We start from the raw sequence: 17,019 nt of genomic DNA, 5'->3' as shown, positions 1-17,019 counted from the left end.
GACTTTAACGCTTCTACGCTAAGGTTTCATAAAAAGGTTACCTTGGCCAATGTTTTGTGTTCCGCAAATAGGCGCTAACGGCTGACATCCACAGAGGTGAGGCAGATGAAGTGGTCTTACAGAGCAACCAGGACCTACACCTCCTACTCCTGCATAATAGAATTAGAATTTGATAGCTAGTTTTGGTGCAGCGTGTAGGCTCCGGATCTCAAAACATGATTCGTTCATTATTTCTCATCTTAGATGGTGGTTGAATGTATCACGCAAGTTGCAATGAGAGTTTAATGATTGATGACAGGCATACATCGACTTGCTAGAGTCACGTACACGGTAAAAAGTGACGATTCGTGTATCGGGGATCCGGATTTACATGCAGGCAGTGCCGAAACTCAATGTATCGTAAAATGTTATTCTCTCTCTTAAAAATAGACTACATTTACGATAGTTAAGTTTCTAACACATCGAAAAAAGTGAGCAATGAATGGCTTTTTGATCAAATATCGTTAACCATTTCCATTTCATGAATTAATCCTACGACTTACTCTTTAAATAATCCAAGGATGAGTTATAGCGAGGCTTAGTGTTAAGTTACCTAAACAGGTCTACTGATACCCAAAAATACATACACAGGGTCGATGCTCTCTGAAAGGTTTTAGCTTGCCAGATTTTTCATAAAAATCGCTTAGTCTTCATAGATGAATAGGATCGTTGATGAAGGGAACAAGCAACTGCTTGATTAATTAAAAGCTGCCTGGTTTTTATTTGTGACAACAATACAGTGCTATTTGCCCATGGTTGATTAATTTGAACTACAATAAGCCTATATGAAAATCAGTAAGAAAGCAGGGCTACAAAAGGATCAACTTGAATGGAACTTTGTAAGCCTTTTTTCTTGAAAGATTGAAACAGTTGCTCAACTCACCTCCTCCTCCACCCATTCCACCTCCGACTGTCCCTGTGGAGCCCCCGACACCCATTCCACCTCCGACTGTCCCTGTGGAGCCTCCGACACCCATTCCACCTCCGACTGTCCCTGTGGAGCCTCCGACACCCATTCCACCTCCGACTGTCCCTGTGGAGCCTCCGACACCCATTCCACCAATTCCTCCTGCAACACCTCCTAGTAGTAAAATTACATAGCGTATCATGCCGTCTTTTTCTTAAGATGCAAAAATTTTTCTTGTTTTTATATTTTTAAAGTGTGAAAATAACCATTAGGCATAACGAAACGAACATTAGTTTAAGTTATGGAAGAAAAAGGAGTCATGGAAGAAAATCAGGCTTTGACAAAAACTGATTCAGTGTCTCCGAACTACCGGTTGGACGTCAATATGCCAACTGGGATACAACAACAAATGTTGTGAAGGAGGCAAATCTTGATGGATTCTCTGCTCCCTGTTGAAGAAACTTATCGGAAATATTTCAAATGAACAAAAGATCTTTTGATTAGTGAACGAAAAAGCGGTCTGATTATCTCAAGTTGAGTGAACTAAGAGCTCTTCACTTCTCGAAAGGGATTGAAACCTTGTCTGGAATACTATGCATCCTGAACTTACCTCCTCCCCCTATTGTCGCTCCACCTGCTCCAGTGGACCCTCCAACGCCCATTCCTCCAGCTCCACCAGCCATCCCTCCTGTTTAAAGAAATGACAGTTTTGATTATCACTATTTACCAATAGCCACTAAAATATTAATTCAGACATGACTAAATATATACACAATTACTTATTTAGATATTCGGTTCAAGTTCCCTTTCCGTAAAGTCTGTCGTATGAAAGGAAGCAGTTTAAAAAGTTGGTGTGGTAATTTTTGACGGTTTAAACTTTTTAGGTCAAAATCAGAACGTCATAAAAATGTCAGTGCATTTCAACAAACCTCATGTGGATGTGAATATTTGAAAATCATGTGCATGAAATTCATATAGAGTGATCTGCGCAGTAGTGAACACTACTTAAACAGTAGAGAAAATAAAGCCTGCACGGGAGTTGAACCCATGACCTCTGCAATACTGGTACCATAGTCACAGTAATTTACTAATGCAGTTCACGCATATGATCATGATGACGTATTCATTATTGCGAAGATCACTCTCAAATTTGAACCTTAGAGAGGCATGAAATTCATGTGCGATGCTACCAAAACCCATATCACTATACCCAGAACATTAAAAAAAGGTTAACCCTAGATGAACACAATCACTTCTATAGGTTTCACCTTAAATTCCAAGGCATCTGTCTTAAAATGGTTTTGTGCTAGCCAATTTACCTGAAACTCCTCCAGCGGCTCCAGCAGCCCCTGCTCCTCCTGCAACCCCTCCAGCTTTATTGAATGCCAAAATGAAAGATATTGTTAATAAGGGACGTATCTATCACTCACTTTATGTGTCTTTAAGTTTAGTAAAATTGATCGTTATGTTTATAGATTCCTCCCACACCAAATGCCAGAGTGAAAGTAGCTTACACGCTGTTTTTCAAACGCTCGATGACAATAAAGGTGTGACTTTGCTCCCCCCAGCAGTGCGTCATTCGACTGTACTGTAGTGTAAAACTATGAAATGCAATATGTTGCATAGAAGTGTCTGTGATGTCTGGGTTAGCCATGTAAAGTCACGATAAAGTTATATGTAATGTTCTGAAATAGTGTAAAATGTAACGTAAAGTAGCAGGGTTGTAAATTGTGCTTCCTCGTTGCAGATGCAGTTGTGTTCGGAGTTACACAAGCTGGATATTGCTGCTGGAGATTTGTCAGAAAATTAGACATAATGTATAAGCATTCGTGCATAGAAATTAGGATAGTTTTGCTTCAGACCTTCTATTCGTGTCAGTATAGGTAAAAGTGCAACGCAGGAACCTTTTCATAATTACTTTTAGTACTGGCAACGATGCTTTCATTTTGACTTTTCGTTTCCAGGGACTTCAAGAAAATTCGTTTTTATTTTTCCAACATTGAAGCATGAATTCAAACGTATGCTATAGTCATTCATTCTCCGCATGATTTTCTCGATATAATTTTCTCGATATGACGAACGAATGTTTCACATAGGCTACTAAAGCTCACTACATGCACCTTGAGCGAAAGAGTCACTGAGTGGGACTTCGTTCCATGGAAGAGATGAAGGGAAGAAACGAAAATCACAGAGAAGACAGAGAAAAGGATCATAGTTTTGTAAATGACGCTGAGAATGATGCAAAAGGTGGAACTAGAAATGAAACCAGGACAATGAATTGTAAGATTTCTCTGAAGTAAACCTTGATTCCGACTCCACCTCCAACCAGGATAGATCTAGAGAGATCTATGGCTGTTACAACTCCACCTTCCTTTGCTACAACGGTCATACCTGCACCTGTAAGGGAAACCCATTACTCCGTCTCCGAGAGGTATGTCTTTCGCGCAACCCTCACTTACTTCACCCGAGCTGCCTCTCATTCCACCAGTAATGCTCAAGATTAAAATGACAACCTAGTAGGTCCCATTCACACCGTCTGCTGATACGATAGTCATGCCCATTCCAGTAAGGAGCTATCATTAGGTATTAGGTCAAGAAACCCGCAGTTGTTCCTCTGCACTACCTGTATTTCCATTTCTTGTCCCTCATCCATCAAGGGCACCCACTCTCCTGCCTTCTCCAGGAAGAATCTCAAGGTACTTGCAGTAGTGTTATTGCCTAACCCAGTACGGGCTCCACCAGGTATGGATCCTGAGAAACCAAGAGTTATTTCTTCCTATTTTTGTTCTGTTCCAGCAATCATGCTTACCCCTGTGGTGGTAGTCTTACTGTTGCTTTCAGCAGAAATAGTCTGCGATCGTTCTACACTGAGAACCACTTACTACAAATCCCGAATATCCGCTCGCCATCTTGGCCACTGATTCTGCCATTCTACCCACCGTTTTGCCCATGGCTGCTTTTGTTAGGTTCCTTGAGTTTTTAATATTTGTAGGCCTTGAGAGACCTTCCAACAGTTTATTTGCTGTTTGGGTTATCATCTGATGATCTAACTAAGCACCACGAAGTCTCTTGTGATAATAGTGGTATGAATAGTTATGTAACAGGTGTTTGAACTTTTTCTTTTTTGACCTGCCGCTCAAATTATCATATGTAAACTGTGACAATGCTTTGACCGTGCTATTTCTGTAGGAATTCAGGCGAGTACTTACGAATGATATAAATATCTTTTTCTTGCAGCATGGTTTATCAATGTAAAATGGACTTCCTTCCTCAGCCTTTACGCTATACTATGTTAGTAGATACAAAATGCACTTACCGGCATTTACCTGACCGAGCAGTGATAAAAACTGAATGGACAATGATACAAGGTGGCTGTAATCGGATGCTACTTGAATGTACGATTCCGAGTTAGCCATTGCTATTAGCTGAGTTCTGTCAATAGAACTTCCTATCCCGAGACAGAAAATTTTGACCCCAGAACTTTTCAAAGCTCCTGCTACGCTTGACACGTCATCCGTTGATCTTCCAGCGATTATCACCAACAGGACTCTGATAGCATTTTGACGTGATTGGGCGAATAATTGAGACTGACATGTACTTAAACCTTGACCTGCAGCACACGCTCCTCCAATCGTTTTCATTCCTTTAATAACTGCGTCAATTTCAGATGCTGAGTTGTATTTGCTGAAGTCAAACGACACCGAGGCGGACGCGCCAAACAAGACCAATCCTATGCGAAATTTCGTTGATGAAATGGTGACGCTGCTGTAGATTGCTCTAACGAAGCTTAGACACTGCTGGAAGTTTGTGTCGCTACCTACGCTGCTAGAGGCATCGAGCATGAAGGCCAGATCGACTGCTCCTTTAAAAAAGCATGTGAATTTGATTTATCACCACGCTGTTTTGAGGCCTTCGTTTACCAGCTTCTTCACTGAGAAGATACACTTTTCTGAAACTAATCTTCATATTTGTGCCACGTCATGATGTGCGAATTTTATCATTAGACATGAGAGAGTATCTGTTGTAGCTATCTACCGCGGCTTCTTCTTGTTATGTTGTCCCAAGAGTGGAAGTAGAAGCCGACTTGTTTGAAAGCTATGCTGACCTGTTTCGCAACCAGAGTTGCGAAATGGTGACCATTGAAAGCGATACCTCGAGTGCTATATATCTAGCAGCTTATTAATGCTACAAAACCAAGACCACCAAATACGTCCATCTTCTGACCAAATCACAGTTTTGATAGGTTCATAGAGTATTATCACAAAACTTTTGGGTCACGACTCACTTTCAACAGATAAAAATGATTCCAAAAGGATCTGGAAAATATTTCCAAAAGGATCTAGAAAATATTTCCATAAAAATCGCCCAGAAAATACAAATATCTTCGAAAGCTTTTTATTTCCTTTCTGTACGGCAAAAGAGAACAGTTCATTGAGAATATGATTTCACCATCAGTTTGTTTGAATTTTTAAGTCATGCATTTTTTCTACAGTAAGCTTCGTTTCATTTTGAGTATAATTTCAAGTCTGTTTGTGATGTCAAAAAATGTCTCGTATTGTAGTAATCTTGTCAAATGTATCTGTGGCTGTATGGCTAGCGCTAACGTCACAATCCGCCCCGTTGGCACACATACCCTGAACGGTATATTAGCCGATGCAGAGTGTGTGAAGCTCATTATAGCAATGTAGGTAGATTGACCAACCTGCTGCTCCTCCTGCTGCACCACCAGCTGCACCCCCAACTGCTCCCCCAACAGCTCCCCCTACTGCTCCGGCGGCTCCTCCAGCGGCTCCACCAGCAGCTCCATTAGCTGAAATCCCCCCGGCTAATTAAGGATAGAGAGAAATTGCAAATCTCTAAATCTGGGTTGGCAATGTAATGCTCTTGAAGCTGGCTTCACAATGTTTGAATCTGGTTGATTCGTTCTGTAGAGCTTTTAAGTCTAATAACTCGCATTTATTCAATATTCTGCATCAATTTAATGCACAGTACATCACCGCCTTTCCAACAAAACTAACCTTATTTTTTAATCGGTTTCTGGGAGACCCAGCTAACTTAGACACTGTTTTCTGTGCCAGAATATTATGGATCTGTCAAATATTGATACATTGCGAGTAGCACAGGTTTTATTTTCGTGTCAACTAGCAGTTTTCCATAATAATTTCTCACCTGATCCAATTAAGCTAATAAACTGCTGTGATAATCCAGAAAGTTCTGCAAACGATGCTACTGAGACAAAATATTCTGCCGAGGAAGCCATTTCTTTCATTTGATCCTTGTCAACGCTTCCTCCCATTCCAAGACACAGGATTTTAATACCACTTCTTTTCAATGCACCAGATGAACTTGTCACGGAGTCTGTTGATTTCCCCGCCATCATTACTACAAGAAGGCGCGCAGAGACACTCGCTCCAGCCGCTGCACCTCCACTTGAGGCTCCACCGCCGGTAGCGGCACCTCCACCTCCACCTGCGCTTGCAAATAACGACGACTGACACGTTGAAAGTGCTGCTCCGGCAGCACAAGATCCTCCTACGAGTTTTACCTATTGATATACAAAGAAGAGTCAAAGTTTCTCGAGTGGGCTTGTGAAAATAATATTTGTATTAGGAGATTCAAGCTGAGGAACTAAAATACAAAGTTATTTTTCGTTTTAAAAATTTTCCCTTCAGTTTGATCATCTCTTTGACGTTGGTTAATCCCCTACAAGGTATTTCCCTTCGACCCTAAAGACCTGCGCTTTGATCACCTCTTCCTGACTAGGATTTATCTCCTGTGGGACATATCCTACCGCTTCGGAGGGCCCAGTCTCTTGATCTGATCCGTGGCCTTGATTTAGTCAAGTGTCCCTAATCTAGTTTTATTAATCAGCAGGCTCCGGTTGTTCAAAGAGCAGATAACGCTATCCAACGGATAAATCGCTATCCAGCGGATAAGTGTTACCAAAACGTACTGCGCTATCCACCGGATAGAGATTTATCCAGTGTATAGTGTTATCCATCCTTCGAACAACCGGGGCCAGGTCTATTCATTGCTTGTCTTTCTCCTTGAGTCTCACTACAGGTCTCCTCGTCATTCTTGCAAAATTACACTAACAATTTTAGATACAGAGATGTAAAATTAATTAAAATGCAATAATAGACAAACCTGACCAAGGGCCGTTTCAACTTCAGAGATAGAAGAATATTTGCTGAAATCAAATGCAACTTGGGCCGAACTTCCAAACAGGACTAAAGCAAAACGTATGCCGCCACCCATACCAAAGGCACGAAATATGAGCAAGATGAATTCAATGCACAACTTGAAGTTTGCTTCCCCTTGAATGCTATCCGAGGCGTCTAACATGAAGGCGAGATCACAGGAACCTGCAAGGTATAAACGTCTGACCATTTACTCAACTAAAATAGCAAAGGCCTGAATCATTTTTCTTAACATCTAACTAACTGAACTTATACGTTAAACGTTTTATTATGTGAATAAGCAAAAGAAATGTGATAGTGGAGTGCTGGCGTTTTGCATATATATATATATATATATAACTAACTGCAGACAGTACTGTTTCGGCCTTCTGGGCCTCATCAGTGCAGTGCTAATGCTAGGATGGGGGAGATCCGAGACGGTCACCCCAAACGATCCAACCTTTGTGGTATCGTCTAAGCCATGCCAGAGTGCTCAAACTAGAGTAAACCAGCGAGCATCGATATATATATATATATATATCGATTTTTCTGATATTTTTTTATCTATGCAGGAATTAAAAAGGGACGAAAAATAGAAAGGCTTCAAATTTTTAATCTATAGACCCACAAGTAGAGTTTGGAAATGAATTCTAAATGAAAACACAGAAAAATTAAGAGGTGATTCTTAATTAACGTTCCATCGGCCACAGTTTTATTTTTTCCTTTCTTTTTTTTTCTTCACGCCCTCTGGTTTGGGTTAGTTTTGCCTGTCTACAGGCATGATTTCTCTAATTAATTTTAGATGGTACTGTAAGTCAGTTGAACAAACAAATTCTACAAGATTATCGGCCTAAATATTCCATTAGGATGGTAATAATCTAGTAAGCTAAACAAAAGCACCAAATAGGCAAAACCATACAAAACATCAACAACATCAAAACATGGAAAAAATGCTAAATATTATGTTTGAGTCCATACCTCCTCCACCTCCGCCACCTCCACTGGCGCTTATGCCGCCGGCTATAATTTTAAAATCATTCAAATTATTTCATGATGAAGCATATAGTCTAATATTAGTATTGAGGATTTCAGAGGTAAGTAAGGGAAGCGGTTGCAATTCGTAGCATTTGATCACCCATTTCCATAATGTTTTTGTCAGGATTGAACGTAAGAAAGAACACCTAGTTTTTTAGTTATAATATAACGCGTTCAAGACCATTGGTAATCGGACATGGGCAAACTAGCGGACGAAAGACGCTAAATGGGTAAACACTTTCGCTTGTCTCCACTGACTGTCTGAGATCCTGGGAGAAGCTAAGCTTAAGGTCGAGAAAGAATTATGGTGACCTATGAATCGAAGATAAAATAAAAGGAACGAAGTTTTAAAAACCTTGAGATATTAGTGAGGTAATGCTAGCGGTGATGCCAGCCAAACCACTATAAGAAGCGGCGGTCAGGACATAGGACGAAGAGTATGCCATGGAAGTAAGTTGTGACTGGACAAATGAGCCACCCATTCCAACAGCGATTATTTTGACTCCGACTGTCTTCAGTGAACCAGCAGCACTTGCAACGTCATCAGTGGAACTTCCAGCAATTAGTACTATTAGCACACGTGCCTTCCCTCCAGCATCATCCTCGAAGAGAGATGACTTGCACTGAGTAAGGGCAGCACCTGCGGCGCAACCACCGTCCATGAGCGTCACACTGGCAACTGCCGAGTCTATCTCTGAGATCGAGGTATACTGTGTAAATCCAAAGACAACCTAAGGTAGCAAGCGTTTTACAGAGTTATGATCTTGTGACACCAAGAATATATATAATTTTTCCACTTTTTCACAGGAAGCTTACATAAGATAAAAGCACTTACTTCTTGCAACCATGCAACAGCATTTATTGCATTCATGGCGATTTATAGTTACTTGAAATCAAAGGTGGCTATTAGTTTGAGCCGTATCTATCACGATGACGTAATGAGATAAAATCCAAGCTCTCGACGAAGTTTTGTATTTTATGTAGCATACTTAGACAATCAACATGCTTTCATGGTTTTCTGTTATGAAGAAAACTGAGTTGATTTCCTACAACCCCTCTTGACAGCAGCCACGGGCGTGCTTTTGTATGGCAATTGTATTAAACACACATATCTGGCTATTATAACACCCCTTGCTTCCTTCTTTTTGTATACGGGGCTTGACTGGGTTTATGTCGTTTCCTCTAGACAATAGCACTTTTGGAGAGTAAACTTCATTTATTTGTACCTTGGCACTGCTACCAAACGCAACTAGTCCATAGCGTATTCCACCGCCAAGAGTAAATGAGTGAAAAATACTGATGACAAATTTCATAACGAGTTGAAAGTTTGCTTCGCCACCAATACTTGATGAAACATCCACCATGAAGGCAAGGTCACAAGCTCCTAGCAAAACAATTTTCAGGAATGTTAAAAAGTCTCAAAGCGCTTGAATAGTGAATAACGTCTTCGCCATCTTGCAATCGATGCTGCCCAATTGCAACGCGGTTAAACATACATCATTTGAGGAAGCAAAGGATTTCTTGAACATTATTGATTAACAAGCTTTATCGAAGTCAAAACTCATCAACAACTCGTTGGTGGCATCGAACAGTCCAGAAATGAAATTTGAATTGAATATCATTGCGTCCATTTGGTTATAATGAAAGAGTTGAAAATAGTAAACACACCTCCTCCCGTGGCACCAGCAGCTCCTCCAGCTGAAAAAAAGACGGGCAGGAGAAATGATAATCAAACACAGAAAGTATAAATATACCACTCAGTTAGAAGAACTAATATCATGTATTTCTACACTTATTTCAAAAGCAACATTGTTAGCATGGCGTATATATATATATATACATATAGATACTAAAACCGATGAAAAACGAAAGTCTTCTTTTCCTTTGCTTTTGCTTTTATGAGAGGAGCCCTTTTTTTCCTCTCATAATATTTATTCTGCTCTGCTTCAACGTATTGAGCACTGTTCCACGCGAAAATCGACCTGCAGACTTCCTATATATATATATATATATATATATATAACGTCTCTGGCAGCTAAAAATTCAAAAGAAAGACTTCACAATCTCCTGGAAAATTTTAGACAAGGCCAAATCTTATAGCAATCTTACTAAACGATGTAACCTATGCACTACCGAAAAATTCTATATTGTATAGAAACCAGAAATGGCAACGCTCAACAAACGTAATGAACTCGTATCAACTTGCAGGCTTAAGCTAAATTTTCTCCTTAGATTCAACCGCATCCTTAAGAACCAATCATAGTTCAAATTTTGTAACGATCATGCTGCCGATGTATATAAACTTAAGCGATGCTGCAGTGTATATGGTATTTAACTGATGAGTAGACCAACTTCTTGTCAGTCTACGAAACAGACCTGTATTAAAGTCCATATGTAACTTTATTGAGTAGAAACACATTGTTATATATATATAAAAGCAGAAATATAATGGTCAAGAGGCCAACTCCAATGTAGCTTTGTTGGTTTATTAGCTCGACGTTTCGACCGTCTCGGTCTTCCTCAGGAGCATACTAATTGCATGAGCAATATTCAAATTTAAAATTCGTGTCAACAGTAAACGTGTCCTGACGTAATAATATAAAAATGGAATAGATAACAGCGAAACGTGTTATAGTGACTAAAATAGATCAATTAAAATAGTTATAATTCATGTAGTAAGCTTATTGATAGTAGAATAAAGGCTGATAGTTTCGAAAAAAACTGTTTTGGGCTGCGTCGGTGGGAGTAACGAAATAATTTGAATATATCAACAAAGTTGAAATGGTAAATTGGCCACCGTAACGATTACAAAAGCTGACGTTTCGAGCGTTAGCCCTTCGTCGGAGAGAAGGATTGAGTCTTAAAATACAATAATTTTCCCTTGCTTTTCTGATTTCTTGATTTTGACTTCTAACTTTTTCAATAACCGTAAGTTTAAAGTTATCGACTCCACAGTTCTTAAAATGTCTGACAGAGGGTATGTTTTTATGTCCACCTTTGATGTCGCTACGGTGTTGATTGGCACGATGCATGGTGAATTGGGTGACCTGTCTCGCCTACGTACTGATCGTTACATTTGCTACATTCTATCAGGTATATCACATTGCAAGTGTTGCATGACGTGTGTTGTCGCACTGTTATCGTTTCTCCTGTAGTGCTGCTTTTAACTGTCCCTGTAAATTGCCCGTATGTTTTGCAGCAGTTGCATCTTATGTCAGCCCTACAGGGCCAGAATTCGGGACGAGTAAATTGCACTGGTTTCTGCTTTTTATATCTGCGAGAGAAATGAATTTTGAGATTTTTGTTTGTTTGGAATCACCGGCCACAGTTTGTACAGGTAGTGTCAGATGGGACTTGAATGTGTGGATTGTTTATATCGAGTGGGGATTCATCAGTGGAGGAGGTTGTGTCAGTGGCCATCGGCGATCGCAGTTTTTTGTGGGTAAGCATCTGTGTTGAATTACGCCCTTTTCGATGGGTAAAGAGAGGTAGTTTTTTAAATATGGCCTGTGTGTTGGACGATGTCAAGAGTATTTGATGTTGTTCCTGGAGGATTCTGTGGATGTTTGGCAGTGCTGGGTTGTAAGTTATTACAAGTGGTACACGGTCAGTGGAGGAAATAGGTTTGCTTGTGAGCGCTTCCTGCCTAGATGTTCTCCTTGCTTTCATGATACATTCCTTAATCAACTTATTCTTTTACCCTCGCTTAAGCAGTATGTTGTGTAGCTCACGTGCTCGTTTTTCAAAAAACTCGTTGTCAGAGCAGATGCGTCGTAGCCTCAATGCCAAGCTGTATGGGATGGATGTTTTAGTGTGTCGTGGATGACAGCTGGTCCAGTTTAGGTATTGATGGATATCAGTAGGATTTGTGTATAAGTCTGTGCTAAGTTCGCCGTTGTTTTTGATGATTACTTGAACGTCTAGGAAAGGAATGCTTGTAGTTGATGTGGTTTGTTCAAACTTGATGTGTGGGTCAAAGGAGTTACATTTGTTAAAGAAGTTTTGGAGTTTTTCCTCGCCGTGTGCCCATATGAAAAAAATGTCATCGATGTATCTGAACCAGACAAGAGGTTGGTCAGCAGCTTCTCTCAAAAGCTACTGAGAGAAAGCTTTTGAGAGAAGCTGCTGACCAACCTCTTCTCTCAAAAGCTTTCTCAAAACCTCTTCTCTCAAAAGCTTCTCTCAAAAGCTTTTGAGAGAAGCTGCTGACCAACCGCTTGTCTGGTTCAGATACATCGATGACATTTTTTTCATATGGACACACGGCGAAGAAAAACTCAAAAACTTCTTTAAGAGCCCGCGATCGCCTCAGTGATCCTCCAAGCAGTGCGTTTGAGACTGATCAGCATTGTTTATGGGACTTCTTACAAGTTTCTGCTCATATATATATATATATATTGCTTTTTAACTATAATATCTATAATATATATATATTTATTAAAAACTAGATCATTGGATAATGCAATTCAAGACTTTTTATCGGCTTAGCCATTATGGTATATCAGCCAATATACCATAGTCTACAAATATCGTAAGCGTATGTCTCAGCTTAAAATTAAAAGGGAGCTAAGAATTTAATAAAATTTAATAATTTAATTTAACGTTTTTAATAAAACAATTATTCGATTCCACTCGCGCTTGTTGGATATGAGATGATTATAGCCAACTCGGCCCTACGCGCCTCGTTGGCTATCTATCATCTCATATCCAACGCGCGCTCGTGGAATAATTGTTAAATATATATTGCTCTTTAACTACATCGTTGGTCGCCAAAAAGGAGTCCCAATATCAGTGGTGGGGTATGTTGGTTTTTGGTCGTCGCAGTAACGTCTATTTGGCTTCTATTAGTTCCTCGTCACGGGCCAATGAGATGTTCATATGGTTCTTAATTAAGAATTAAGTTTCCTTGTCCACTGTAAACATGTCACGGGTTATTTTCGTCATCTGTGCTTCATTGGCTATGTTGCAAAACCAAAATGATGTCTTAAGGTGCATTGTTAAGTGACACGACTTGTCTCAGTTGTATGTCTGCATCCTTTTGATAAAGGTTCTATCCTGATACAATGTGTTACACTTGACCAATGACGCGGGATAAAGTTCGAATTCTTCCTTATTTCATTGTGAACGTAGATCATGTCGCGTCCAGGTCTTGTCTCATCGCGGAGATTTACTCACCGCCGCCTCCGACTGCACCTGATGCACTAGCAGAGCCTCCATTAACTGAACCAGAAACAGAGCCACCTCCTGCTGACATTCCTCCGGAGGAGCTGCCTCCACTTGTAGTGGTGGTCTGTGACATTGAAAAACTCCTGCCTTGTCGGTTGGCAAGGCTCTTCATGAAATCCCTCTGCAAGTCCCTTACTAAACATTGGATGGAAGTGTTGCGGGTAAGGTTTAAAAGTATTAGGTTTTCAGAGTGGGACTCGACGTAATTACGTTATCTACGTTAAGATTGGAAAGGGTATTAAAGTAAACTTACTTGTTCCCTCGGCGACAGCCTGTACAGCAGCTATATGAAATTACAGAAAACTGTCAATAATAACGTTTGAATTGAGTACTTCAGACGATAAAACAGAAATTAGAAAATGTTAAATGCAGTTACACAGTTTTGATTCGATCAATCAACCAGTCCGTCATTCAGTCTATCTGTGCCACTGCAAGTCACTTAGGCGACGTAAGGTGACTAAAAAAACCGTGAAGACAGTCCGACGATAACAGGAACACTCGATTTTGTAGGCCCACCACATCTTATCTTCTCGTAAAAATGACTCCAATACTTAGAAAATGACGAATTCCCTCCTTTTCTCACCTTTGCACAACCTTTTCTGCATTGCTGTAACTATTGTATCCATTTGAGGGAAATCAACTGTAAATACGTGTTCTGCTTTTGGTTCACTTGCCATTGCATTTAGTTGTGCTACTCTAAAATGTGTCCCCAGGCCAACAGAGAATATGACCACCCCTGTGTTTCTAAGTTCTTCAGAAGGTTTAACTACGTCGTCGTTGGATGCGCCGTCCGTTAAAACAACAAGGACGCGTGGCACGCCTTGTCTAACGTCGTTAAATAGTTTGTCTGCCGCCATTGTGAGGGCAGCACCAGTTTTTGTCCTGTAACCTGGATATTTAATGCGAGTTATCGCAGCTTCTAAATCTTGCTGTGTGCTATATTGTTTGAAATCAAATTTAAGTTCACTTCGAGACGAAAATACAATTGCTCCGACTCTTGTGTCCGTGGGAGAAATGACAAATGCTTTCGTAAGAGATATTACAAAATCCAAACATCTTTGAAAGTTTCCTTTCCCATACATCTCTATGCTTCCAGAGCCGTCTATGAGAAATCCAAGATCTATCTGGGTTTTACAAGCTGGGCAAAAGATAGAAGGTTAGCAGAACCACAATTACTGACGGCTTAATTCGGTCTTTGCAGCATTAAACATTTTTTCGGGTTGCCTTTTGATATCCACAGATAATATCTGGTTGAGGAAAGGCACCGTAAGAGGGAAGTTAATATAATTTATCTTTTTTGAAAAAAGTATATAACCACGCAGGGTAGGGTTCGAAACTAAACTTCTCAGTCGATCTTATTCGGGTGGCCTCAAAACTTCATTTTACAGATTTTTCAATACCGATCGCAAGGTTTGGCTCAAAGAGTCAAAGTTCCTTAACCCTCGGCGAGAGAAAAAAGTGTTTTCACGGTGGAATGCACAACCTAGTTCTTCAACATCTATGCTAATTAATGAGGCTGAAGTTGATATAGATTATATATAAAAGCGCATTTCTGCTCTGTTTGTTCTGCTTTGTTTGTCATTTTGGTTTTTTTTTAAAGTCTCGTGTCGTTGTCACAGGTGTCCTCTTGATACGTAGCACTCCTGGTATATCACTTTCCAAGAAGCAACAACACTTTGGTTAGAGCTTTATTTCATGTAGGCTTGTCAAATGTGATATGGACCTCATTTTAAAAGTAGTTCTGTTCATATATAATGCATGATGATAACTGCCAACATGTCACTATTTTACACTGGCATTTTACCTTTCACTGAAGATGCATCAAAGGGTCTCGGAATTAAACTGTTTTGTGTCTTGAATTGCCTTTTTATTCCTGCGTGAGTGGATGATGTTTGAAAGTACGATTTTTCTTTCGAATGTTGCTTTCGTCTTTTTCCAAGAGGTAATGGTTTATCGTGGGGCGGTTTGAAGGGATAAGCATCGTTCAAACCAATTCTCTCGATGAGAAACCTGCTCTCGACGTTCTGAGTTCTTAGAGCTGGAAAAAATAACCGAGAATTTATCTAGGTGGGAGAAGCTTTCATCATACCCCCTGAACACATCACCCAAATCCCCAGTCCAAGCAAATTTACTCTGAAGCCACCTATATACTCTCAGGTACGATCAGTACTTTTATAAAATTAACCAGCAGCATCTTTAAAAAACAATGATTGAATAGTGAGAATGCGTGGGTTCCTGGATTATAAGAGAAGACGAGGTTTATACTTTAGTTCAGGAGTCAAAGCGAAGGGGAGGCCACACACTCTACATAGCAACCGATGGTATTTCATATGAACCCCATGCTCCCTCTATTTCGATTTTTTTATTTTTATTTTAATTTTTTAATCAAATATCACTTTTCGTCCCTGTTTAGCTTTTTGGGGAAACGTAAAAATGATGATGACCGAAAAAAAAAAATTGGTCTAGTCGCTCTCTGTCTGTTGTTCAGAATTCGTGCATCCTGCAAGCGGGTTCCACATGCACCATTAGGAATTCGCTTGAAGTCAGATATTTTACCAAAAAGCAGAACAAAATAGCTTGAAAATGCTCGCTTGAAACAGTGTCAATTGAGTAAGTACTATCACTAATTTACAGCGATATTGTCTATCGTTGCGACAACCATCGAATCAGCAGGTCTAATTGTAGTGTACAGGCCATTAGTGCTACATTTTAATTGTCATTTGCTGGTTGAAGGCAGACGAGAACCTGTTTTCAGATGCAATTTCAACTGGCTTCGAAAATTCGGGAATTGTGTTGTTTTTCTGAGAAGCAGTCCGAATTAAAAACAACCATTCTCGTGATAAAATGAAACACTCTTTTGGGTCTGAAAGCAGTGACACAGATTTAACAGATACCGGCAGGAGAGCATATTCGTTGCGCTTAATTAGTGACCTTTAATTTTGTCTCTGAAGATACTGTAACAGTAAATAGAACCAGCGGGAAAATTTAGCCATAATGGTAAAATATATAAGACTAAACCTGAGATTAAACCATTGAAAAGCTACTCATAGGTCAAATAGCTGTAATTTGATACTTCTCTCTTCTCTATCGAAAACTAAGCGTGTTGTCATTAAAAAGTAATTACATGGCATTTCGCTGAACAACAGTTTCTTTAGTATCTTGACCTTACCTCTTTTCAAGGCACTAGAAACTGTTGAGATCTTACAGATGACAAGGACGTTCCACGCCAATACGAAGAGAAGGTTAACATTCATTCCTGTTGAAAAATGTATAAATAACACCTTTCTAAGACTATACAAATATCCGATCGAAGATGAATGAACAAAGCATCATTAAAATTAGCTAGTACCGGATATCATTTTATCACAGAGAAGATAGAGTCACTTACTTGAACTCGAACTAAGCTCACGTCGATTTAAAAAAATGTCCTCTTTCGTTTTAGAGTCGCAAACGAGGTTAGGTTACGCCATGTTGAATGCTACCCTGCCAGTTGTTTTGTCTTCATGGACCTAAAGTACAATAAAGATTCGAACAACGATGCATATTTGATCAAGGCCGTATTTTACAGGAGGAAGCATCGGCGCCTCCCTGAGTACAAGAACATTTGATTTAGTTAAAGACTCAGCGATTGAG

The 17,019-nt window shown here is 39.9% G+C and overlaps 1 pseudogene across 1 annotated transcript in view; it reads right to left on the bottom strand.

Moving 5' to 3' along the window:
• The window catches only part of LOC111325897 (von Willebrand factor A domain-containing protein 2-like), a 25,990-nt pseudogene extending 8,971 nt beyond the window's left edge, over positions 1-17,019 (bottom strand). Inside the window, exons 1-13 of the transcript XR_015990430.1 lie at positions 16,775-17,019; positions 16,556-16,642; positions 15,191-15,424; positions 13,970-14,524; positions 13,640-13,669; positions 13,336-13,521; positions 9,829-9,858; positions 9,387-9,544; positions 8,516-8,891; positions 8,104-8,145; positions 7,094-7,311; positions 6,116-6,491; positions 2,312-2,319 (exon numbers count right to left, since the gene is read on the bottom strand). The product of XR_015990430.1 is annotated as a von Willebrand factor A domain-containing protein 2-like (transcript). The remainder of the gene's footprint in view (positions 1-2,311; positions 2,320-6,115; positions 6,492-7,093; positions 7,312-8,103; positions 8,146-8,515; positions 8,892-9,386; positions 9,545-9,828; positions 9,859-13,335; positions 13,522-13,639; positions 13,670-13,969; positions 14,525-15,190; positions 15,425-16,555; positions 16,643-16,774) is intronic.

Source organism: Stylophora pistillata, chromosome 8, assembly GCF_964205215.1.
Source record: "Stylophora pistillata chromosome 8, jaStyPist1.2, whole genome shotgun sequence".
Classification (NCBI taxonomy): Eukaryota; Metazoa; Cnidaria; class Anthozoa; order Scleractinia; family Pocilloporidae; genus Stylophora; species Stylophora pistillata.
The sequence above is the reverse complement of the archived record's forward strand: the minus strand, read 5'-3'. Positions and strand labels throughout refer to the sequence as shown.